Below are 25,935 nucleotides of genomic sequence, written 5' to 3'. Positions count from 1 at the left end.
ACCTTTCTGAATTTTTCTAAATTTTTACAAATACAAGTTTTCATGATCAGAAAAAGCAGTGATTCTTTAAGTCTTACATACAACACTGCTGTTCATTCCCTTGCAAATAAAAGGCACAAGAAACTAGCACCAACTTCCCACTTTCTGACATCTAAATACTGGTCATTTCATGTTTCTTTTTGGCATTGAAACTAAGGTATGGGGGCGGAGCAAGATGGCCGAATAGGAACAGCTCCAGTCTCCAACTCCCAGCATGAGTGACACAGAAGACCGGTGATTTCTGCATTTTCAACTGAGGTACTGGATTCATCTCACTAGGGAGTGCCGGGTAATCGGTGCTGGTCAGCTGCTGCAGCCCGACCAGTGAGAGCTGAAGCAGGGCGAGGCATCGCCTCACCTGGGAAGCGCAAGGGGGAAGGGAATCCCTTTTCCTAGCCAGGGGAACTGAGACACACAACACCTGGAAAATCGGGTAACTCCCACCCCAATACTGTGCTTTAAGCAAACAGGCACACCAGGAGATCATATCCCACACCTGGCCGGGAGGGTCCCACGCCCACGGAGCCTCCCTCATTGCTAGCACAGCAGTCTGTGATCTACCAGCAAGGCAGCAGCGAGGCTGGGGGAGGGGCGCCCGCCATTGCTGAGGCTTAAGTAGGTAAACAAAGCTGCTGGGAAGCTCGAACTGGGTGGAGCTCACAGCAGCTCAAGGAAACCTGCCTGTCTCTGTAGACTCCACCTCTGGGGACAGGGCACAGTAAACAATAACAAACACAGCAGAAGCCTCTGCAGATGCAAACGACTCTGTCTGACAGCTTTGAAGAGAGCAGTGGATCTCCCAACACGGAGGTTGAGATCTGAGAAGGGACAGACTCCCTGCTCAAGTGGGTCCCTGACCCCTGAGTAGCCTAACTGGGAGACATCCCCCACTAGGGGCAGTCTAACAACCCACACCTCACAGGGTGGAGTACACCCCTGAGAGGAAGCTTCCAAAGCAAGAATCAGACAGGGACACTCGCTGTTCAGAAATATTCTATCTTCTGCAGCCTCTGCTGCTGATACCCAGGCAAATAGAGTCTGGAGTGGACCTCAAGCAATCTCCAACACACCTACAGCTGAGGGTCCTGACTGTTAGAAGGAAAACTATCAAACAGGAAGGACACCTACACCAAAACCCCATCAGTACATCACCATCATCAAAGACCAGAGGCAGATAAAACCACAAAGATGGGGAAAAAGCAGGGCAGAAAAGCTGGAAATTCAAAAAATAAGAGTGCATCTCCCCCAGCAAAGGAGCGCAGCTCATCGCCAGCAACGGATCAAAGCTGGACAGAGAATGACTTTGACGAGATGAGAGAAGAAGGCTTCAGTCCATCAAATTTCTCAGAGCTAAAGGAGGAATTACGTACCCAGCGTAAAGAAACTAAAAATCTTGAAAAAAAAAGTGGAAGAATTGATGGCTAGAATAACTAATGCAGAGAAGGTCATAAACGAAATGAAAGAGATGAAAACCATGACACGAGAAATACGTGACAAATGCACAAGCTTCAGTAACCGACTCCATCAACTGGAAGAAAGAGTATCAGCGACTGAGGATCAAATGAATGAAATGAAGCGAGAAGAGAAACCAAAAGAAAAAAGAAGAAAAAGAAATGAACAAAGCCTGCAAGAAGTATGGGATTATGTAAAAAGACCAAATCTACGTCTGATTGGGGTGCCTGAAAGTGAGGGGGAAAATGGAACCAAGTTGGAAAACACTCTTCAGGATATCATCCAGGAGAACTTCCCCAACCTAGTAGGGCAGGCCAACATTCAAATCCAGGAAATACAGAGAACGCCACAAAGATACTCCTCGAGAAGAGCAACTCCAAGACACATAATTGCCAGATTCACCAAAGTTGAAATGAAGGAAAAAATCTTAAGGGCAGCCAGAGAGAAAGGTTGGGTTACCCACAAAGGGAAGCCCATCAGACTAACAGCAGATCTCTCGGCAGAAACTCTCCAAGCCAGAAGAGAGTGGGGGCCAATATTCAACATTCTTAAAGAAAAGAATTTTCAACCCAGAATTTCATATCCAGCCAAACTAAGTTTCATAAGTGAAGGAGAAATAAAATCCTTTACAGATAAGCAAATGCTTAGAGATTTTGTCACCACTAGGCCTGCCTTACAAGAGACCCTGAAGGAAGCACCAAACATGGAAAGGAACAACCGGTACCAGCCATTGCAAAAACATGCCAAAATGTAAAGACCATCGAGGCTAGGAAGAAACTGCATCAACTAACGAGCAAAATAACCAGTTAATATCATAATGGCAGGATCAAGTTCACACATAACAATCTTAACCTTAAATGTAAATGGACTAAATGCTCCAATTAAAAGACACAAACTGGCAAACTGGATAAAGAGTCAAGACCCATCAGTCTGCTGTATTCAGGAGACCCATCTCACACGCAGAGACATACATAGGCTCAAAATAAAGGGATGGAGGAAGATTTACCAAGCAAATGGAGAACAAAAAAAAGCGGGGGTTGCAATACTAGTCTCTGATAAAACAGACTTTAAACCATCAAAGATCAAAAGAGACAAAGAAGGCCATTACATAATGGTAAAGGGATCAATTCAGCAGGAAGAGCTAACTATCCTAAATATATATGCACCCAATACAGGAGCACCCAGATTCATAAAGCAAGTCCTTAGAGACTTACAAAGAGACTTAGACTCCCATACAATAATAATGGGAGACTTCTACACTCCACTGTCAACATTAGACAGATCAACGAGACAGAAAGTTAACAAGGATATCCAGGAATCGAACTCATCTCTGCAGCAAGCAGACCTAATAGACATCTATAGAACTCTCCACCCCAAATCAACAGAATATACATTCTTCTCAGCACCACATCGTACTTACTCCAAAATTGACCACGTAATTGGAAGTAAAGCACTCCTCAGCAAATGTACAAGAACAGAAATTATAACAAACTGTCTCTCAGACCACAGCGCAATCAAACTAGAACTCAGGACTAAGAAACTCAATCAAAACCGCTCAACTACATGGAAACTGAACAACCTGCTCCTGAATGACTACTGGGTACATAACGAAATGAAGGCAGAAATAAAGATGTTCTTTGAAACCAATGAGAACAAAGATACAACATACCAGAATCTCTGGGACACATTTAAAGCAGTGTGTAGAGGGAAATTTATAGCACTAAATGCCCACAAGAGAAAGCAGGAAAGATCTAAAATTGACACTCTAACATCGCAATTAAAAGAACTAAAGAAGCAAGAGCAAACACATTCAAAAGCTAGCAGAAGGCAAGAAATAACGAAGATCAGAGCAGAATTGAAGGAGATAGAGACACAAAAAACCCTCCAAAAAATCAATGAATCCAGGAGTTGGTTTTTTGAAAAGATCAACAAAATTGACAGACTGCTAGCAAGACTAATAAAGAAGAAAAGAGAGAAGAATCAAATCGACGCAATTAAAAATGATAAAGGGGATATCACCACCAACCCCACAGAAATACAAACTACCATCAGAGAATACTATAAACACCTCTACGCAAATAAACTGGAAAATCTAGAAGAAATGGATAATTTCCTGGACACTTACACTCTTCCAAGACTAAACCAGGAAGAAGTTGAATCCCTGAATAGACCAATAGCAGGCTCTGAAATTGAGGCAATAATTAATAGCCTACCAACGAAAAAAAGTCCAGGACCAGATGGATTCACAGCTGAATTCTACCAGAGGTACAAGGAGGAGTTGGTACCATTCCTTCTGAAACTATTCCAATCAATAGAAAAAGAGGGAATCCTCCCTAACTCATTTTATGAGGCCAACATCATCCTGATACCAAAGCCTGGCAGAGACACAACAAAAAAAGAGAATTTTAGACCAATATCCCTGATGAACATCGATGCAAAAATCCTCAATAAAATACTGGCAAACCGGATTCAGCAACACATCAAAAAGCTTATCCACCATGATCAAGTGGGCTTCATCCCTGGGATGCAAGGCTGGTTCAACATTCGCAAATCAATAAACATAATCCAGCATATAAACAGAACCAAAGACAAGAACCACATGATTATCTCAATAGATGCAGAAAAGGCTTTTGACAAAATTCAACAGCCCTTCATGCTAAAAACGCTCAATAAATTCGGTATTGATGGAATGTACCTCAAAATAAGAAGAGGTATTTATGACAAACCCACAGCCAATATCATACTGAATGGGCAAAAACTGGAAAAATTCCCTTTGAAAACTGGCATAAGGCAGGGATGCCCTCTCTCACCACTCCTATTCAACATAGTGTTGGAAGTTCTGGCTAGGGCAATTAGGCAAGAGAAAGAAATCAAGCGTATTCAGTTAGGAAAAGAAGAAGTCAAATTGTCCCTCTTTGCAGATGACATGATTGTATATTTAGAAAACCCCATTGTCTCAGCCCAAAATCTCCTTAAGCTGATAAGCAACTTCAGCAAAGTCTCAGGATACAAAATTAATGTGCAAAAATCACAAGCATTCTTATACACCAGTAACAGACAAACAGAGAGCCAAATCAGGAATGAACTTCCATTCACAATTGCTTCAAAGAGAATAAAATACCTAGGAATCCAACTGACAAGGGATGTAAAGGACCTCTTCAAGGAGAACTACAAACCACTGCTCAGTGAAATCAAAGAGGACACAAACAAATGGAAGAACATACCATGCTCATGGATAGGAGGAATCAATATCGTGAAAATGGCCATACTGCCCAAGGTAATTTAGAGATTCAATGCCATCCCCATCAAGCTACCAATGAGTTTCTTCACAGAATTGAAAAAAACTGCTTTAAAGTTCATATGGAACCAAAAAAGAGCCCGCATCTCCAAGACAATCCTAAGTCAAAAGAACAAAGCTGGAGGCATCACGCTACCTGACTTCAAACTATACTACAAGGCTACAGTAACCAAAACAGCATGGTACTGGTACCAAAACAGAGACATAGACCAATGGAACAGAACAGAGTCCTCAGAAATAATACCACACATCTACAGCCATCTGATCTTTGACAAACCTGAAACAAGAAATGGGGAAAGGATTCCCTATTTAATAAATGGTGCTGGGAAAATTGGCTAGCCATAAGTAGAAAGCTGAAACTGGATCCTTTCCTTACTCCTTATATGAAAATTAATTCAAGATGGATTAGAGACTTAAATGTTAGACCTAATACCATAAAAATCCTAGAGGAAAACCTAGGTAGTACCATTCAGGACATAGGCATGGGCAAAGACTTCATGTCTAAAACACCAAAAGCAACGGCAGCAAAAGCCAAAATTGACAAATGGGATCTCATTAAACTAAAGAGCTTCTGCACAGCAAAAGAAGCTACCATCAGAGTGAACAGGCAACCTACAGAATGGGAGAAAATGTTTGCAATCTACTCATCTGACAAAGGGCTAATATCCAGAACCTACAAAGAACTCAAACAAATTTACAAGAAAAAAACAAACAACCCCATCCAAAAGTGGGCAAAGGATATGAACAGACATTTCTCAAAAGAAGACATTCATACAGCCAACAGACACACGAAAAAATGCTCATCATCACTGGCCATCAGAGAAATGCAAATCAAAACCACAATGAGATACCATCTCACACCAGTTAGAATGGCGATCATTAAAAAGTCAGGAAACAACAGGTGCTGGAGAGGATGTGGAGAAATAGGAACACTTTTACACTGTTGGTGGGATTGTAAACTAGTTCAACCATTATGGAAAACAGTATGGCGATCACTCAAGGATCTAGAACTAGATGTACCATATGACCCAGCCATCCCATTACTGGGTATATACCCAAAGGATTATAAATTATGCTGCTATAAAGACACATGCACACGTATGTTTATTGCGGCACTATTCACAATAGCAAAGACTTGGAATCAACCCAAATGTCCATCAGTGACAGATTGGATTAAGAAAATGTGGCACATATACACCATGGAATACTATGCAGCCATAAAAAAGGATGAGTTTGTGTCCTTTGTAGGGACATGGATGCAGCTGGAAACCATCATTCTTAGCAAACTATCACAAGAACAGAAAACCAAACACCACATGTTCTCACTCATAGGTGGGAACTGAACAATGAGATCACTTGGACTCAGGAAGGGGAAAGTCACACACCGGGCCCTATCATGGGGAGGGGGTAGGGGGGAGGGATTGCATTGGGAGTTATACCTGATGTAAATGACGAGTTGATGGGTGCAGCACAGCAACATGGCACAAGTATACATATGTAACAAACCTGCACGTTATGCACATGTACCCTACAACTTAAAGTATAATAATAATAAATAAATTAAAAAATAAAAAAAAAATTTATAATGAGACTAGGCTAACATGCATTTCATAATTTTTATAATTATTCTTTTATTGTAATTAAGCACAATGCAAATATTTAATGCAAATAACTAAATAAAATTCTTACACAGCAAAAAAAAAAAAAAAAATTTAAAAGCCAGTCCCACAGCTCCGCGACATGTCCCAGCCAGGGCGCGGCGGGGAGCCTTGGACACGAGTGCACTTGAAGGTGAGGGCTCAGAGTGGCCGGTGGGACTTGTGGCTGGTGTTCTCGGCCATGCCCTGGCCCCAGAGGCTGTTGGTGAAGATGCCCCAGCGGAGCGAGGCGCTGGGCCGCACGTCGGGTTGTTCACTGTAGCCTACCAACTCGCCCTGCAGGGAACCGCCTTAGCACAGGCAGCTCGCGCCTGCCAGCAGCGCCGCGGCCCGGGCCGTCAACACCTCTTCCTCCCTACTGAGAATGCCCCGATCGTGCTCCCCAAAACCCAACACATCCACGCCCCCCAAAAACTGGGAACCCACGCGGGTGTCTTCTGTTTACCGCAGGCGCTTGAATACCAGATGGCGAGAGTTCGCGCGCAGGTGGAGTGGGGATCCTGGCTCGCGGCTGCCCAGGAGAGGAGGGAAAGGGCAACCCGGGGCTCCGCCTGTGGTACCCAGCTGTGCTCACCCCCACGCCCCAGACACCAAAAGGGGCTGGGGAAGGGCACATCTGGCGGACCCCTCCCGGGGAACCAGGCGGGTTTAGTAGGTGCGCAGCCTGGAACACAGGGAGAAAAGTGCCGCTGCTCCTCGGGAAGTTCCCGGCTTTACAGCACCCAGGACAACAGCAGCGGCACCCGGGGAGAGGCTCTCCACCCCGCCCCGCGCTCCCTTCCAGTCGCGGGCTTCGTGCTCTCCTGCCCGGGCTTTCTCTCACCCGCCCGGCGCTGCGTCCTGCAGTCCCAGCCTCCGTCGGGGACAGGGAGCACCTTTCCCAAAGCCAGGAGAAGGGGTCTCCCTGGACACGGACATCCTGCTCGACCTGCCTGGGTGTGTTTAGAGGCGCCACCGGCAGTTTAACTTAACAGCCCATTTCTCGGCCCGCACTTATAAAAAGCCCCAGGTTTGATTCTTGGTTTGAGCCTGGGAGCTGAATTGGCTTCGAAAACATTTCTTTCATTTTTATTTATTTCAACTCTTTAGGCAATCCGGAAGATGACGACCAAATTATTCTTATGCAAGACAGTCACTTGGGTCTGATTATTCATTTCTGGGCTTTGCAGGTGTTTGAACTGCTTCTGCTCAGTCAGTATGCAAAGAACTGGATAAGGCCTTTGGTTTTGGCTCCTAAACGTCCCTGTTTTCTTCAAAGGTTCTCTTTTTAAAATACTAGCTATAGTCTATCGATAATCAGCTCAGAGTGCTGCACACTAAAGTTTCTACATGTGAAAGTCTCCTAACTCTTTCGGGCCCCTTGCAAATTACCACTGTTGCCTGTTAGTGGTGGGCCTCTGATGAGCTTTCCAGACCCTTCTTCAAAACCAATGGACTTATTCCCAGCTCTTGAGAGTTCTATTGGCAGGAAACCCTCAGATATCAGTCCTCTTTAGAACTGCTTTGCCTGAAAAGGGACATCTCCACCAACGTCACCTCCTCCTTCCAGGGTAGCATGAATCCAACGACTGATGGGTGTTGGGTTAGGGAGGCCCACTTGACCCTCCTGCCCTGGCTAGCGACAATTCTGATCATCATTCCAGCTTCAGATCTTTCCAAGGTGTCTCTACTGAGGCCATATATGGCTCGGCAGCTCCCTTTGCCTAATCCTTTTTTCCCTTCCTTTCCACAGGTGGTGATCCCAAAAGCACTCCCATATACACATCCAGCACCTTAAAAATCCATCAGAGTCTGCTTCTTAAAGATCCCAACTTGAAAAAGTTGGTACTAGGAGTGGCCCCAGAAAGCAGAGGTTAAGATCAGCTCTTTGAGTTGTATTACCCACCAACCCAGTTGGAAGAAGTATACCATCCCTGGAGCTAGCTGGATCACAGATAATGCTGGCACAAGGTATCAGTTCCACTATAAAAATGTCCACTGGTGATAAAAGGGGATGTTATTTGTAAAGTAAAAGCACTAGCCTGTGCAATGTTTCAGGCTTTTGGGAAATGCAAGGGAAATTGTAATTCTAAGGACAGTGGAATTGGGTGGCTCCCAGTTGATGCTTTGGGGAAAGTTAATGAAAACATTGGAGCAATTAGTTGGCAATTAAAAGCTAAATGTAAAATCCGAGGGCCTCTTAGCATATAATGAAATTCTCATCTTCTGCAACCAGACAGCAAAGAAAACTGAAGATCAGGCCTGAAATTTAATCCATAAGAGTGGCAGAGCCCAAGAGAAGGTTAACTTCCCAAAATAGGCTGGTCTGCCATGCCAAGGCTGGCACCTTGGTTGGGAAAACAATGGGATATCAACATATGAGAGAAGCATATTGGGGCTGATGCCCATGAAAATAGCGAATTCTCAGTTTCCTCTGGAACTCCTGAGAGTGCAGAAGTGGCCCAATGCTCCCTAAGGGTGAGTCCCCAACCTCATTACCCTTGAAGAAGATGCAATAGCCTCTTCTTTGCAAGACAGTTTGTGTACCCCTAAGGATTTACTTCCTCTTCTCCTCTGACCACTAAGGGTGGAGGCCTTAATAAGAAACACGCCCTCCTGAGAGTGGAAGAAAAATCCTACAAAGATGAAAAGACTTGTCAAATCAGTAAAATATTTAGGGATCAAGTAGCAGGACTTTGCTTTCAAAGTAAATGACAAATTGTTGCATCCTGCACCTCTCACCTCCAAGAAAAAAGCACAATACCTGGTAGATCTCTACTATTTGTGGAGACAGCAGATTCTACACCTAGGAGTACTATTCCAGCCCACACACTGGTACCCAAGTGGCTGCCAGTTTGGAGAGGCCCATAGCGGGAAAGGGTTGTGCAGTAGGTCCAAGCTGTGGTGTAAGCTGCCCTCCCTCTGGGGGCATGTGTGTGGACAGACCCCTATGTTAAAAGTGTCGGTGGTAGGAAAAGACACCACGTAAGGAGTCTGGCAAGGCCCTGGAGGAGAATTACAATGCAGACTCATAGTTCTGGGACAAGTCCATGCCACCTGCAGTCATAAGTCATATATACTCACGAACATTCCTGATGCACTCCTCGGCCCTGGTAGAGAGAGAGTGCTGAACTCATGCAACTCTAAGTGACCATGCAGTAGAATGGTCAATAGTGATCTGGATTCTGCCAGACCCACCAAGTCATGAGGTTGGACAGACATAAAAGCATTCCAACATGCAATGGAAGTAGTACATCTGGGATCAAGTATAAGTGGGGCCAGAGACAGCAGCGTTGGCCTGTACTGGCTCCCAGAGCCAACTGTTTAATTTCCAGGAATTTTGCAAGCCAGTTGTTAAATACAAATATCATTACAAATTAAATTATATAAACTTACAATTAAATAAATTATATTAAAGGAAAAGGCAAGAAACACTCAAACTTTTTACTTCTTAATGATTTTACTATACTTTACTACTACCTATGCTTCTGAGATTATGTCTTTTGTGTCCGAATGATAGAAATACTCTATAATAGTGTGCTACAGTATGTCTCTCCACCATTTCTCATTCAGTGATGGTATGTTGGTAGTTTGAAATAGCTGTTTTGAAAGATCTATGTAAGTTACATTGTCAACTGCTACAAATGAGGGCTTGATTTATTATTTTTTGTAGACTGTCTATACAGTCGTACAGTTGTGTAGATTGTCTACACAGAATGTAATAGGAAAAACCTTAATCGTGTAGATTTTATGTATTTATTTGTTTATTTTAGAAACTGGATCTCATTCTATCATCCAACCTGGAAGACAGTGGCAGCCTCAACCTCCTGGGCTCAAGGAATCCTCCCACCTCAGATTCCTGAGTAGCTGGGATAACAGGCACATATCACCATGCTGTCTAATTTTTAAAATTTTTTTAGAGACAAAATATCTCTGTTTGTCCAGGATTAGATTAAGTTTTAAATGTGTGTCATTTCTATAGTTATTATATTGTGTATGGCAGAAAAAAAAAAGAAAAATATTCCAATATTTTACAAATTGTTATTATTCCATTCAGCCAACAAATTAATTACATCATTTGCAAAGGACTGAAGTTCCAACATATATCTTTGTTGTTTCACTTTTGTCTTACTCTTTAAAGTTGATGGATATCAATGGATATAAAACTATCAGAACTACATTCATTCATTCATCAATTGCAATCATAGGTTGACTATGGATAAAATAATTTTTCAAAAATCAACAAAAGCATTCTGTAAGAATGTATTGGCTATATGGAATTTAAAATCAATAATATTGTTTATTTTATTTTATTATTATTTATAAATGAATACTACATATCCTTCTTGTCAGTAAAATTATAAACGTATGTATGTGCATTTATATGTATATACACACTTTTTTTGAGAACCAGTGGTTAAACTGGCTAGGGGAAGTGTAGACCCTAATGTTATCCACCAATTTTGCACCAGCACTCCACCTGCTTTTCACACCTCCACATAGAGGATCCATTTTGACCAAACCCAGAGCTTGGTTCATTCTGAATTATGGTTGGTAGATAGGGATCAGCATTACAGCCCCATTCAGGAGCAGCTACAAATGAGCCCAAAAGCCTAGGCTCCAACTAATGAAGTTTGATCCAGCTACTGCTGCCTCTGAATATACAACCTGACAGCAACAAAGACCAAGGTAAGCTCCCAATATCATAATTCCTCTGGGAAGCCAACTGGACACATGGTGGTGAGTTTATTGAGCCCCATCTTTCCTAGAAGAGCCCATAGCTTGTTCTTACAGGAATAAACAACTGTTCCACATATGTGTTTGCCTTTGTATCCCAAAGAACCTCATCCATCATCACTAACCAGAGGCTTACAGAGTGCTTGATTCCATACAACATAGCATCCAGCCATGTGTCTCATTTCACTGTGAAGGAGGTGTGGGAATAAACCCATGATTATGGGGTACACTGGTGGCATCCCATGCCACACAATCTGGAAGCAGCCAATGTGATAGAGCATTGTAGTGTCCTGCTGAATGTGCAGCACCAGTACCAGCTCAAAGGCCATTCGCTACTTCAACTATGAAGTGCTCTCCTCCAGAGACTCCTATAAGGTGCCGTATCTCCAAGAGGAAGAAACACATGGATTCAGGAAACAATGGGTGGAAGCAGGAGTGGATCCATTTACCATGACTCCTTATACCCCTTGGGGAATGTTGTGCTTTCTGTCCCACAAATCCTGGACTCTTCAGGTCTAGAGATTTTCAACCTTAAAAAAGCCATACTCTAGCCAGGGACAATGGAAAGAACCTACTGACCAATGACTGCTCCCTGGCACTTTGAACTCTTTGTGGTCCTGAGACTGTCAGGTGAGAAAAGGAATCCACCTCTAGACAGGGGTAATTGACCTTGATTAGCAGGATGAGATAGGGCTTCTCTTACATAAGGAGGCAGAGTGGAATATGTGTAAACTCAGGGGATCCACTGTGGTGCCTCTTGGTTTTCCCTCAATCAAAAGTAACTCAGCAGACATGCACAGCAACCCTGGCCTGCTAAGAGTATGATTACTAAGAACTCCAATGACTCAAAAATGAGGGTTTGAGGGTAAACTACCAAGACCTGCAGCAGTGACAGCTGAGGGTGAGAAGAATGGAGAATGGTGACATAAAGACCATAAATACCAATTCCAGCTGCAAACACGAGAGTAGCTGCAAACACGAAAGTAGCTGCAAACATGAGTGGTTGTGCATCCTGCTAACCGTCCTCTTTGAGCATTCTATCAGGTAGAAAGGCCAGTGTGAACCATGGAGTCTGAACATGCATGGAGAAGTGGACCTGCATGGTGCAAGGGGTGGACTTTGGACGCCATGTAGGTGTGTTTCTGAGATCTTCCTTTAAGCAAGAAATTGCCCTGAAGGGTTCACTCACTGAGGGATTTGCTGCAGCATTCAAGTCAGAGACACGTTCTTCCTGGGAAGCTAATGACCAAGCACAGTGGGAGTTTTAGGGCTTGGCCACTTCTTTCCAGTTGGAGACTTTTCTTACAGGTAATCTCTGCCCTGAGCTGTCCACTAAACCGGCCTAGACTTTCTCTAGCTGTCCAGTCATCTGAGGCTGTTATGCCTTCCTCCTTTCCCTCTCCTTTCATAGGTGGCAGATCACCACAAGGATGAAGGTTTTCCCTCCCTTTTCCTACATCTTCTTCCATTTATCTCTCTTCCCTTTATCTTTCACCTTCTGTACATTTCTTGTACTTCTAATTTTATCTTGACATCTGCTTCCCAGACAACCAAACTAACTCATATAGCCACTTGATTGGTGACAAAGGTACAACTGCAATATATCTTTGTTCAAAGAATTCAAATGATCACTTTTTAAATAAATGGCACTGGGTCAATGAATTATGGGAAAGACTTGAATCTTGACCCCTGCTTCACCCTATACACAGAAATTAATTCTAGATGGATTTTGGACCTAAATGTTAAGAGGAATAAATAAGTTGTTTTAAACAGAACCCAAAAAGCACCAACCAGAAATGAAAAGTTTGATAAATTAGATTTTATTAAAATAAAGAATGTCTAATTGTGAAGACACCATTTGGGGAAGGAAGAGGCAAGGCCCTAAATGAAATAAGATGTTTGCAATTTATATATCCTATAAAGATATTATGTCCAGAATATATAACAATCTCATTTAAACCAATAAGAAAAAAGATAACGCAATTTTTGCAGAGGGAGTTTATTAGGTTTCTATGGCTGCTGTAACAAATTACTACAAAGTTGATGGCTTGAAATAACAGAAATTTATTCTCTAACATTGTTGGGGGCAAAAGGTGTGAAATAATTATCACTTCGCTGAAATCAAGGTGTTGGCAGCGTTTTGTTTGCTTCAGAGGCTGTAGAGGAGAATTCATTCCTTGCTCCTTCTGAAGGCTGCTGGCTTTCCTTGGTTTGCAGCCACATTACTTCAATATCTGTGCAGTCACATTGCCTTCTCTTCTGTCTGTGTCAAATCTCCCTCTGCCTTTCTCTTGTAAGAAGGCATGGGATTACATTTAGAGTTCACCCAAATAATCCAGTATTATCTCCCCATTGCAAAATCCTTGATCTCATCTGTAAAACCCTATAAATAAGGTAATATTTAGGTTCCAGGGGGACCACATTTTGAGGGGCCACAATGTAGTTTACTGTAGGGGAAAAGTGTGTGAATGGTACTTCCCAACAAGGATATCCAAGTGGCTGACTGTGAAAACTCTCTAAAGTCCTTTAAAATTAAAAAATTCTATCATTCTATAAAAGTCAGTATTCCTAGAGTTAGATATTGTAAGGACAATGTGATAGCCTTTTTGTTTTGTTTTGTTTTGTTTTGTTTTGTTGGTTTTTGTTTGTTTGTTTGTTTGTTTTGCTGTTATAGTTGTTACTATTGCTTGGGGGATAATTCAGAAAGTTTTAACAACAAAAGTTATTGTTAAAAAACTGAGGGGTGAGGCAAAGAAATAAAAGAAGATTGGAATTAAAAAACATAGACATTGGGAATGAGTAAGATAATATGGAATCAGGGGAGCAAGAAAAAGCAAACACAGGTAATATTAAAAATTTTTATACCATGAGCTGAGATCTACAAGTTTCCTAAGATGGCACTCTGAATAAATGTATTCCCCTGTGGAAAGTCTCAACATGGTCACCTTACTGTGATTAAGTCCTAAGTACCTGAGCCAGCAAATGTAATCTCCCAGTGTTATCCAATGGAAGAGGAAACATTCTACTGATTCTAATTAGGCCACGTACAATTTTATATGATCCCCTAAAACAAAGAACACATTATATGTAAGTTTTTCTTAAATACAGGCATCCAGAGGAATAAATATCTCTCCTCTGTCTTATTTTTATACCACTGATTTAGAGAAAGAACTGAATAGTTAATCCCGTGACAAGGCAGTCTCTCCACCTGTGCACCAGACAACTGCATCTTTCCTTTCTAATTTCCAGCCCTGGTTTCACAGGGGGCTATGAGGACTAGGGGAAACAGTGAACAGGACTCTCTCTCTCAAGGCCCAATAAACTGAAAGAGCAAATTTGCAAATGCTTACTGGGGTACACTCGAAGGTACCCTAACCATATTATTTACACTCAGAAGCATCCTAACTATGTAATTGAAGCCCTAGAAGTGTCTCACTTCCTCCCAAAGAGCAGCTAAAGCCCAGGAGCATTAGAACATTATTAGAAAATGTATCTGGTAAAATGGTTATTAAATAAAGTATGACTCATTTAGGTGGCTTTAATCTCTCTGATTATGTGCCAAATAGGAACTGAAAGTGGTTTAGCACATAAATCCATTTAATCTAATTTGTAACATAAAATGTCGGATTCCATTTCCATATTATCAGTGTGGCAGCAGGCACTCAGGTACAAGACTTCTGGCTGCGCAATGGGCCAGTCACCAAAGGAGGGGCCGCTCCCTCAAGTAGCATAAATTTTACTTCAGATAAAACACACATTGTTGTACTGGGGAGAAATCTGTGATCCAAGAAAAAAGGCATTGACATTGGAGTTTGGGAACCCAGGCTCTGATTCTGGAACTAGCACTAATGAACTGTCACCTTCCCCACACTGTCCCTACATTTCTAAATCTGTGGATGAGAGAATAGAATAGGACATTTTCTAAGAGCACTTCCATTTCTAAGTAAAAGGATTGGTAGAAAATTTAGGGACAATGTCTTCCTGGTAGGCATAGGGGAAACACACCTGCTAAATAGATTGCAAAACCATTTATTTCACTTTATCTCTACTGCCAAGTTCCTACTTGAAGTTGTTGTCACCTCCCTGTAAGGCTCCTGCACTGGTCTCAACAGAAAGCTTCATGGCTTTTCTTGGCACACACAGCCCTAATCTAGAATGATCTTTCCAAAACACTGTCTGAAGCTGTCTTTTCCTGAATACATATTCTGATTGAATTCATGAAACTTATGTTCATTCATGTTAGAGAATAGGTATTGAACGTGGGTGAAAAGAAGAAAGAAGAGCAGCTAGGATTCCAAAGGCAGGTAGAAGAGTTGAGATTTATGTAACAAAACAAGCCTCTATAGGCTTTCCAGCAAGGCAATGGCATGATAAAATCCACTTGAGAAAATTTGTTCTACCAGTGGATATCGAGCACACTAACAAGAAAGAAAACAGAGGAGAAGCCAGCCAGGGTGCTGTGGCTGACTTGTAGGAGGGGGCTGACAAGAGACCTGAATGGGCCTATGGGCCTGTCAGAGGGAAGTGGAGCTGGGGGTCACTCCGTAGAAACCATTGCAACAAAAGAGGAAAAGGAAAATATTAAGAATGGTTTCACTGGCCTTATGAGACAACAAGAATGGGAGCAAGAAGAAAATAAAGTATTTTGGGGTTACTACTTTCATACCTTAAATATCTGGAATTTCAAAGAAACTATAGTTGTAACAAGATCATTCTAATTTTATTGAGCTGTTACACATTTATGATGCTTTTAAAAGCTAAATGTATAACTAGAAATCTTTTCTAGCAACAACAAAAAATTTTCTGTTAAACTGGTAGCTCACTGGTGATGAGCATCTTTAAATGTCCATTTCTCTAATGCTTTGTTATTCTAATAGTGTCAGGTTACATATAACATTTTATTGTTATATTACTCATAGTCTTAGGTAAACATTTTGTGATACTGTAATTAACTCAAAGACCCAATTTTCAGTGTTTTGTCTATATTTTAACTCCCACAATATTATAGCAATTATAAAATTATAGTTACACCAGTACAAATGATGTCGTCTTAATTTTAAGAGCAATTTTAACATATAAAACATATTCTCTTTTTACCTGTTCGTTGTAAGAACATTATCCTTTTTTTTTTTTTTTTTTTTTTTTTTTTTTTTTTTTTTTTTTCATTATTGCTATTCTAGATCAGGACAGAGTTAAGAAACACAACATTACTTGAATTTCCTATGTGACCAGGAAATCCACACATTTTTCAATAGGTGTTATTTTGGTTCAGTGAGTCTCATTTCAATTTCTTTTCTGCTGTGTCTGGTTTCACAGTATGATTAATGACCTAACTTGCTTTGGTCTCCCTGCAATTGTCTTGAGAATTTACAATACTGGATTTATTCACTTACTATAAATGCAAAGCAGGAATGCAATTTTCAATGTAGATGTTGCCCTTAAAACACACAGATATTTATCATCGACTGTTTTTTAATCAATTTCTTGGATTTTGGACACAGAAGTGTTCTGTGTGGTAACCGTTAACTTGTATAAATAAAATATTGTATATGAAAAGTATCAGATTAACAACATTGCAAATTAAACTCTTTTTAGCTAAAGAACATAATGATAGAATCCAATCTTCACGCTACATACGCCCTCTGAATTCTACCTCAGAAAGTCCACCTGTAAAACCAAGAATTATTTCCTGAGAGTGAAGAATATTAACTAGAATTTTAACAATAAAGTAATGTATAAAGTGAATGTCATAAATAAATTGACATCTTGTTATTCCAGATGATCAACCTGTGAAACCACTGGACATTTTCCCCTCTGAATTCTCTTACCAATCCACTGGAATTCAGTTCTCTGAATTGTATTACATAGGTTCCTGTCTAAAATCACTGTCATTCCGGAGTGAACAGGATTCAAAACTTATTATTCTAAACTACAGGTCTCTGCAGCTCAGGCACGGTGTGGCTCAGTTGGTTCCTCTTTACTTCCAGTTCTGTATTCCAAATACACAAACATGTTTATCAATTCCTCCTACCTGCCAAGGCCCTTCTCACCTCCTAACCTGCGTACCTGTTATTTACATTGGAACTCTCTTTTCTATTTTGACTAACCCTACTTGTCTTCCAAGTCCCAGCTGAGGGATCACTTCTTCAGCAAGAACTTAGTTCCCCCTTAGATAAGATTAGCTCTCCCTAATATATGTTTTCATAGTTCCCAGTCTTAGCATAACAACTATGAGACTCTCTTTAATGTCTGGTTTCTCCTTCAGAATGTAAACTTCATGACAGGTGGTAGACATTAGGTGATTTGCAGGACGTTATAAGGATTAGGTGAAATCAAGTGTATAGCACTTAGCCACACACAGAATAAAAGGCTTTAATAAGTGGAAGCTATTTTTCTTACAGCAGTTTACATGCTTGGTGTCAAAATGTTAATATAATAGCAATGCTGTGAAGCCACTGGAGTCAAAAAAGCTACCTCAAAGTACCTCAACTTAGGAAGACTAGAGTGGTCATATCTCCAGAAAATCATCAAAGCCAAGCTCAGTTGTCTTGACATTCACTGATCCTACGTTTGCAGTCACAGCTGTCCTTTAAGACCACTTTTCAAATCTTACAGTAAATTTCTACTCTTCAATTAGAAAATAGTAAGAAACATAATAAAAATAAGTTAAGAACAAGATAATTCAGAAATTTTTTGTGTTTCAAAAGATAAATGAATAAATATGTCAATGTAGATGGGAAAGATAATGTTTACCATTGGAAGAATGAGATACTTTCCAGCAATAAAATAGAACCAACCACTAACAAACATGACAATACAGATGAATCTTAAAAACATTATGCAGCCGGGCGCGGTGGCTCAAGCCTGTAATCCCAGCACTTTGAGAGGCCGAGACGGGCGGATCACAAGGTCAGGAGATCGAGACCATCCTGGCTAACACGGCGAAACCCCGTCTCTACTAAAAACACAAAAAATTAGCCGGGCGAGGTGGCGGCGCCTGTGGTCCCAGCTACTCGGGAGGCTGAGGCAGGAGAATGGCGGGAACCCAGGAGGCGGAGCTTGCAGTGAGCTGAGATCTGGCCACTGCACTCCAGCCTGGGCGACAGAGCGAGACTCCGTCTCAAAAAAAAAAAAAAAACATTATGCAACATGAAAGAAGATAGACACAGAGTACGTAATACATAATTCCATTTGTATGAATTTTACATGAGACAAAACTAATCCATGATGACAGAAAGCAGATTGCTGGTTTTAAGGGGCAAAGAGAGTGGGATAGAATACAAACAGGCATAAGGGAACATTTTGGGGTGATGCAAATGTTCTATATATTTATTGTGATATGAACAGGAGGCAGGGAAATACTAGGTAGAAAAGGGTGGGGTCCCTGGAAAGGGCTTCACCCTCAAGCTTGCAACCACCACCCTAAGTGAGAACATGCATTCCTGTTTTCCCACCCGAATGTTGCCTTTTCCAAAACCACCCTGGCCTGCCCTGTCCCCCATCCTGTACCCATAAAAACTCTAGGTTCCACTGGCAGAAGGGCAGCAGAGTGGCAGAGCAGCAGAGCAGCATGGCAGAGGAGAGAAGAGAAGCATCTGAACATCAAGAGGTGAAGCAGCTGGAAGACTACAGTTGGAGAGGAGTTTGGCTGGTGACAGTTAGAGAGGAGTTTTGGCCAGATAGCCAAACTTCAGAGGAAGACCACCTTCCCACTCCATCCCCTTTCCAGCTCCCCATCTAACTGAGAGCCACTTCTACCACTCAATGAAATCCTCCACATTCACCACCCTCCAATTTGTTTGCACAATCTCATTCCTCTTGGATGCCAGACAAGGACCTGGGTGCAGGTACAAGAGGCTGTCACATTGATCCCCCACTGAGCTGTTTAACACATAAGCTGTCCATGGATGGCAAAGCTAAAGCAGCTCACTGTAACACACACCCTCTGGGACTCTGGGGATCACAGCAACCCCCAGATGCTCCCACAGAGCAGTGCAGAATTCTACTCCTGCCAGCACCCAGAAGCATTCATCCAGGCCTCTGAACCTCCTCACTTGCATGTGCCCCTCCCACAGGGGTTTAAGAGCTGCAGGGTGAGTAGGTGAGCCACCCCTTCACGAGTCCCATGAGGGGGCCAAGGGAACTATCCTGTCTTAATTGGAGTGGAGTTTATATGCAGATATGCACTGGTCAAAACTCACAGAACTGTACATTTAAAGAGGTACATATGATAATAAAATTATTATGTATAAATTATACACCAAAAACTGAAAATTATATTTAGGAAAGAGACTCCCTGTGGTGCTGAAAGAATTAGAAAGACACAAGGTTTTTTAGGAGCATAGAGGTAGTACTAACTTGTATTTGCATCTTTTAAACATTAATCAATGTGAAAAGTTCCTTTTTAAAATGTGTGTATGTTTGCGTGCGTGTGTGTGTGTGTGAATGTATTTCAGTTTGCTGTTATTCCTGAACTTCAAAAACCTTAAATCTTGTTAGTAATTAAAAATAAATTATCTCAGTAGGAAGCAGATGTGTTACCTTGATGATTTAGTATCTACTTGACCGCTTAGGTGAAACTGTATTTTCAATTACTGACCAAGAGTTTCACTTGTTCTACTCTTATTGTTAGATGCATTTTTATGTGACATTTGTAATTAGTTTCATTATATTCACACTTGATACATTTAATAAATTAGCTATCTTTATTTTCTATGCATATGAGATGAATATAAATATGTACACATGTGCACGATTCATTTTTCTTTGAGATAAATATTTCAGTCTTTACTTTTGATCTTGCTCGGACAGGAGTGTCATAACAAAATACCACAGACTGGTATAAACAATAGAAATTTATTTTCTCAGTTTTGGAAGCTAGAAGTCTGAGGTCAGGATACAAGCAAGGCGAGATTCTGGTGAAGGCTCTCTTCCTAACCTGCAGCCTCTGCCTTCTCACTGTGTCTTCACAGGGCATTTTCTTGGTGGCATGTAAGTGGAGAGAGAGTGCCCACTCTTCCTCTTCTTTCTTATAAGGCCACCAACCTAGTAAGAGTAGGACACCACCCTTAAAACTTCATTTAACATTAATTACTTCCTAAGAATCCCATCTCCAAATACAGTATCACTGGGATTTAGAGCTTCAGCATACAAATTTTGGAGAGGGACACAATTCAGTCCCTAGCTTCAGGTGACTGGTTTTGAGCAGAAATTCACTGGTTTGTTTCTCCAACAAATATTTATTAAGTACATGCTGAATGGTGGGTTCTGGAGACCCAAAAGTTGAAGAAGACATAGTCCAAACCCTCACCATAGGCATAGCCTTTGACAGTTGGTTATAAAAGCAAAGGGAGAACAGCTTGTAAATTTGGAATGTGAGATAAATGAAATGGGTCTTTTGTTTCATTAGACCTTTAATTGAGTAAATGAGAATTAAAGGAAAATAGAAGTGAATGAGAAGTAACAGTTCTCCAATTTTTTATATACAGAAACAAGAGCATATATTTTGATAACTTGGTATTTATGTTGTAATTTAAAATATGGGAATGAACACTTGGACTTACACTGCATCCCTTCCTCTTTCTCTCCTCTCCCCACTGGTAACAGTGATTGATGGTGGCCTGAAATACAGAATTGTCAGTGGGATATAAGATACAGTGTTCTAACTGGACACTAGACAGGTCTCAGTGCCGGTCACCCAAAGAGTTGCCAACCCTTCAGAGTGTTCTTATATATATCTGGTTTGCTTAGGAAATTGAAAGCTATTTGAATCTCACTAACCTCTTCCCTTCTAAAAAAAATGTTATTTAATTTTTTTGACACTAGAAAAGTTGATCTGTAGCAACAACAGAATACATTTGAAGCTGAGTTGAAAGGTAGCTGCAGGAAATTGTCCAGCATAAGAGAAAAAAAACCCTCTAAAATACTCTAAGCTTCCTAGTATTTCTTAGTGTTAAATTGTAAGCTGTATTTTTTCATTGTTTTCATGGGAGCTGTAGTCATTGTAATTTGAGTCAAAACAGGTATTTTCAAGGTCTTAACATTTCAACACAAATTAGTTAATATGACCAAGAAAATTCCACCAAGAAGTCTACATCTGCTGGTATATGGCTCAGTAAGCTTGAGCCAGCCTCTCGGCCTCTCCAAATTTAAATGCTTGTATCATTAAGATAAAGGCCCAACATATTCAGAGGCATGAGACATAACAGCAAACAAAAATGTCTGTGAGTTTACATACATTACCTCTCTTAATCCCTAAAACAACGATGAAGCAGTATTATTAAATACATTTTAATGTATGAGGAAACTGAGGGCAAGAAAGGTTAAGTGACTTTCCAATGGTCTTAAAGCTACTAAGAGAAGACACAGAGTCACTGTGAAAACAAAGGCCTGCCTGACTCCAAAGCCCTTGCTCTTTCCACTTTCTCCCCAGCCTCTCACCTCTTCTTTTAAATAACAGCATTTTCACTTTTCAGAGTAGTTTTACATGCATGGTCTTGTTTGATCATCACAATTCTTCTGGAAAACAGGAAAGAGCAATCATATTTTCTCTGTAATACACCATGGAAACAACAACTTAGAAACTTTCCCAAGATCACAACACTAGAATATGTTAATCAAGTGTTGAATTCAGTCTTCTGATCCCCATTTCAATATGCTTTTCATTACAACCCATTTTAAAAGATTAAATTGACTCCCAATTTATAACACCTATATTTTCTCTTTCACATCCATCATCTGTGTGTTCTTGACCCTTATGTGTTCCTTAGAGATGGTTTCCTTTTCATTTGGGGCACAGAAATTCTTCTTCTTCTTCTTCTTTTTTTTTTTTTTTTTTTTTTGGCGACAGAGTGTTGCTCCGTTACCCAGGCTGGAGTGCAGCCGCGCAGTCTCGGCTGACTGCAACCCCTGCCTCCCAGGTCTTAGCAATTCTCATGCCTCAGCCTCCATAGAAGCTGGGATTACAGGTGTGCACTACCACATCTGGCTAATTTTTATATTTTTAGTAGAGGCAGGGTTTCACTGTGTTGGCCAGGCTGGTCTCGAACTTCTGACCTTAAGTTATCTGCCCACTTCAGCCTCCCAAAATGCTGGGATTACAGGTGTGAACCACCGTGCCGGGCCACAGAGATTCTTCTGTTTATGCATACAAACATCTTTGACAAGCACCTCTAAATCTGAGACATTTTAAAGTCAGCCAGAGGTGAGGCCATTATTATGGTCAAGGCAGAAAGAAATTTTTGTCAAATTTATTTTCATACTGTAATGTCCTGACTATTTGGATCCACTGTATTTTCCAGTGGGCTTTCATTTCACTTCTGGTTCTCAGCATCCCCCTCCTTTTACAATTCCAGGGAGCAGATCCTTCAGTGCATCTAGATCTTTTATACTTCGGTGTTTTGGAACAGAAAATCACAAACTAAAATAGGTACACTTGTTTTTGGTGTTAGCACTGCTTTTTCCCAGATATAAAGCACTACAGCTGCTTATGATTTATGAACCACTCTAAAACTCTTCTCTCCTGTTTTCATCAATAGTACTGGGATTTGATAGCTTCATATCCTTCTAGGGACAGCTCCTATCTTTGAAAACATAGCAACTGATTGGGGAGTTTCACTTAGGACTCTAGTCTTAAGAAATGAATATGCATTACCCAACCCCTCCTTATCTTAGCCAAGCCTTATCCGATGCTTTTGGCAAGGTACTTTTCTTAAAACTGGGAGCTTCATCTCTTGCCCCACTGTCAGCGAGATCCATGAAAAGGAGAGTGCTGGGTTTATTAACTGTCAGCACTTACTCCTTACGTACATAACTTTCACTCCCTCACAACTTAATCCTCACAATACATGGTAAGTATTTTTAGTCCTCATTTTTAGATGATGAAACTGAGGCTCGGGGACATAAAGTAATATGCTCAAGATCATACACCTGTTATGTGGTAGGAACAAGATTCAAAACTAGGCCTGTGATTCCAAAATCATTTTTTAGGTACTATGTTATATAGGCGCTATGCAGCTCTCTACTATAGTGTTCTATATTACACTATACTATACAATACTATACTATACTATACTACTCTAGACTATACCACTCTAAACCATTTCACTCTACAATATACTTTGTGACACTACATTATATTATACTACGCTACACTATACTATACCATACTATATTATAGCATGATATACCACATTAAATATAATATACTATACTGTAATATATATTATTTGTAGAAATTATACTATATTACATTATACTGCATTACACTAACTATACTAGTTAGCAGATTTAAGTAAGCATCACTATATCTGGAACATACATACAAAGTCATTATGGAGAAGATACCTTACATTCTGGAATGATTCACTGGTCACATGGTATAGCCCACATGATACTTAGCATGCAGTGCTAGTGCAGTAGCTTTGTAGATTCTGTTGCCTGGGAAATGTTTAATGGTTTTGCTCAGGCAGTTCTACAGTGCATAGCTAATGGTAGATCCATTTTCAGTTTGGGCTCTAAGCAGAAGGAAACATTTTTCCCTGAAGAGATTTCTAAACATCACACCTCTGATTTTCATAGTTTTGGAAGAACATATTGTAACATGAAATACATGAATATACTGCATAAATAACGTTGTTACGATGTTAAAGGAAATTATTCTAAAATAAAGACCAATTTACCCACAATTATTCTTCGACAAATCAACTTTTCTTTTTTTTTCTTTCAGTTTGTGTCCAAATGCATATTTTTACATATTAACATGATAGCGCAGATATAATTTTATATCCAGCTTTCATTATACTAAGCTTTTTAAAAGAAAGCATTTTAATAGGGGAAAGAAGATACTTCCAGTGACCATGTCAAAGGAGACTGCATGGCAGAGATGAAAAAGTTGATGAGGCTTGCCTGGAATATGAATACTTTCTGTACCTAGCAACCAAGAAGTACAAAGGAAAGAAAACCAGCATCATCTAATGTATTATTTCCTTTTACTTACGCCACAAAATTAGAACCATATTTATACTGAGAGTGAATGAAGGCCAGCAAGTAAAGCCCAGCAAGCAATGCCTGCTTTTCCTGCCATAAGACCTTTGGCTTGTCCAAAGTTAAGTGCTAGCCATCTGTGTTAGATTCCCAGCCATCCAAACCTACTAATACTCATAAAATATCCCCAGAGCTGGCCAAGACGGTAGACTGATATCAAAAGCTTCTGCCAAGTAAAAAAGGCATATCTGTAGACAAGTGTGATGCTGGAAGGACATAAACTTCACTGTTCTTTGATAAACAAAAGTGAATGAGTCCATCAGCCTGCACCTTGTACTTAGTGGAGACTGGGATTTTGTTTTTGTGTAGCTTGTGCCTACACAACGTGTAGCCATCTGTCCCTTCCACACAAAATAGGAACTACTTGTAGATATAATAGTAAACATTAATATCTACAACACTCAAAAAAGTGTTTAAAAAGTGTTAAAATGTGTGTTAAAACTGGCTGGTGATAATGAAGGAATTTGAAGGGGAGTGAAAAATGCCTCGTGTGGGAGCTGTCAGGGCAGCCTGCAACAAGCCATGAGAATTGGTATTAGGTTCAGTCAGAATTTTGACATCTTCACTAACAATCTTGAAAAGCGAGTGAATGACTCATTAATAAAATGCACAGATAAAGTGCAATGATGGATTAGATGCAAAAAAGCGACATTAGTGATGTTAGCAAAATGAGATGCATCTTCGGGAAATGCTCACTCATCTATTTAGACAGAAAATCACCATCAGAAACTCATTTAATGGGAGCAGTCAGTCCAGGGAGCACCACTACCAGCAGAGGCCTGGAGGAAATGCTGGGAAGAAAGTTAGATAGAGATGGGAGGCTGAGCCTGCACAATCAGAGCTTCTCTCTGGAAAAACATCATGACGTTTGCCCAGTGTTCATGGGCTTCCCACAGCTCTGGACACCCAGCCAGAGCTTCTAAAATTCACTCTGCTTCTGCCCCGTGGCCAGCCTGTCCTCTGATTTTTAATTCTGGTTGGGAAGATGGATCCAGATGGGCTTCCCATCAATGCTCTGCACAAGGAGAAGTTGGTGATGTTTAATGCTTTACTGCTTTGAGACCAATAACTCAGCCAAAGCTAACGGTGTGAATCCAGACCCAGGATTGAAGGCTAGGATTATTCCTGAATGGCCCAAGGAAATGTGCCAAATCTCTGGCTTTTAGCTGATTACAAGCTTTCTGGGGTAAAGTTGGATGTAACCAAGACTCGAATCACGTTTTTCTCTAGTATTTAGAGGAAGTAGATCATGGATACTCTGCTATTCACTATGGTATATCACTTCCATCAGCTGACAGGCAACTCCTAATGATTCTAAACAAAATTTGCATTTAGACTCACACTTGCCTTACAACGTTAGGCTGACCTTGCTCCCTTAGCTCCCTTCTTAGTGGTCACTCCCTTCAGGATCCTACAATGATGGTTGCTCATTAGTTAAGAAACAGCCATTTTAGCTATGGACTGAGGAAGTTAGGAACAAAACTGCTGGTTTCTCATTAATTTGTATAAATGTTCTCAAAATATCAGTGCACAAAACTCATTATATTTCTTAATTTTTCTAAATCAGGTTAAATCTGCATGAATCAAGGAGAAAGGTGATGTCTTAATTTACAAGAAGCTTGGAGGACATATTCAATTCAGAAAAATTGAAAGTGGGCTCTTGGTTTGAGTTCATCATGATTGCCACCCAAAAGACCACTTCTTTAAGCTCGTGTCTTGCCTCAAAGG

Source organism: Macaca nemestrina, chromosome 10 (assembly GCF_043159975.1).
Source record: "Macaca nemestrina isolate mMacNem1 chromosome 10, mMacNem.hap1, whole genome shotgun sequence".
Lineage (NCBI taxonomy): Eukaryota > Metazoa > Chordata > Mammalia > Primates > Cercopithecidae > Macaca > Macaca nemestrina.
Note: the sequence above shows the minus strand (reverse complement) of the source record.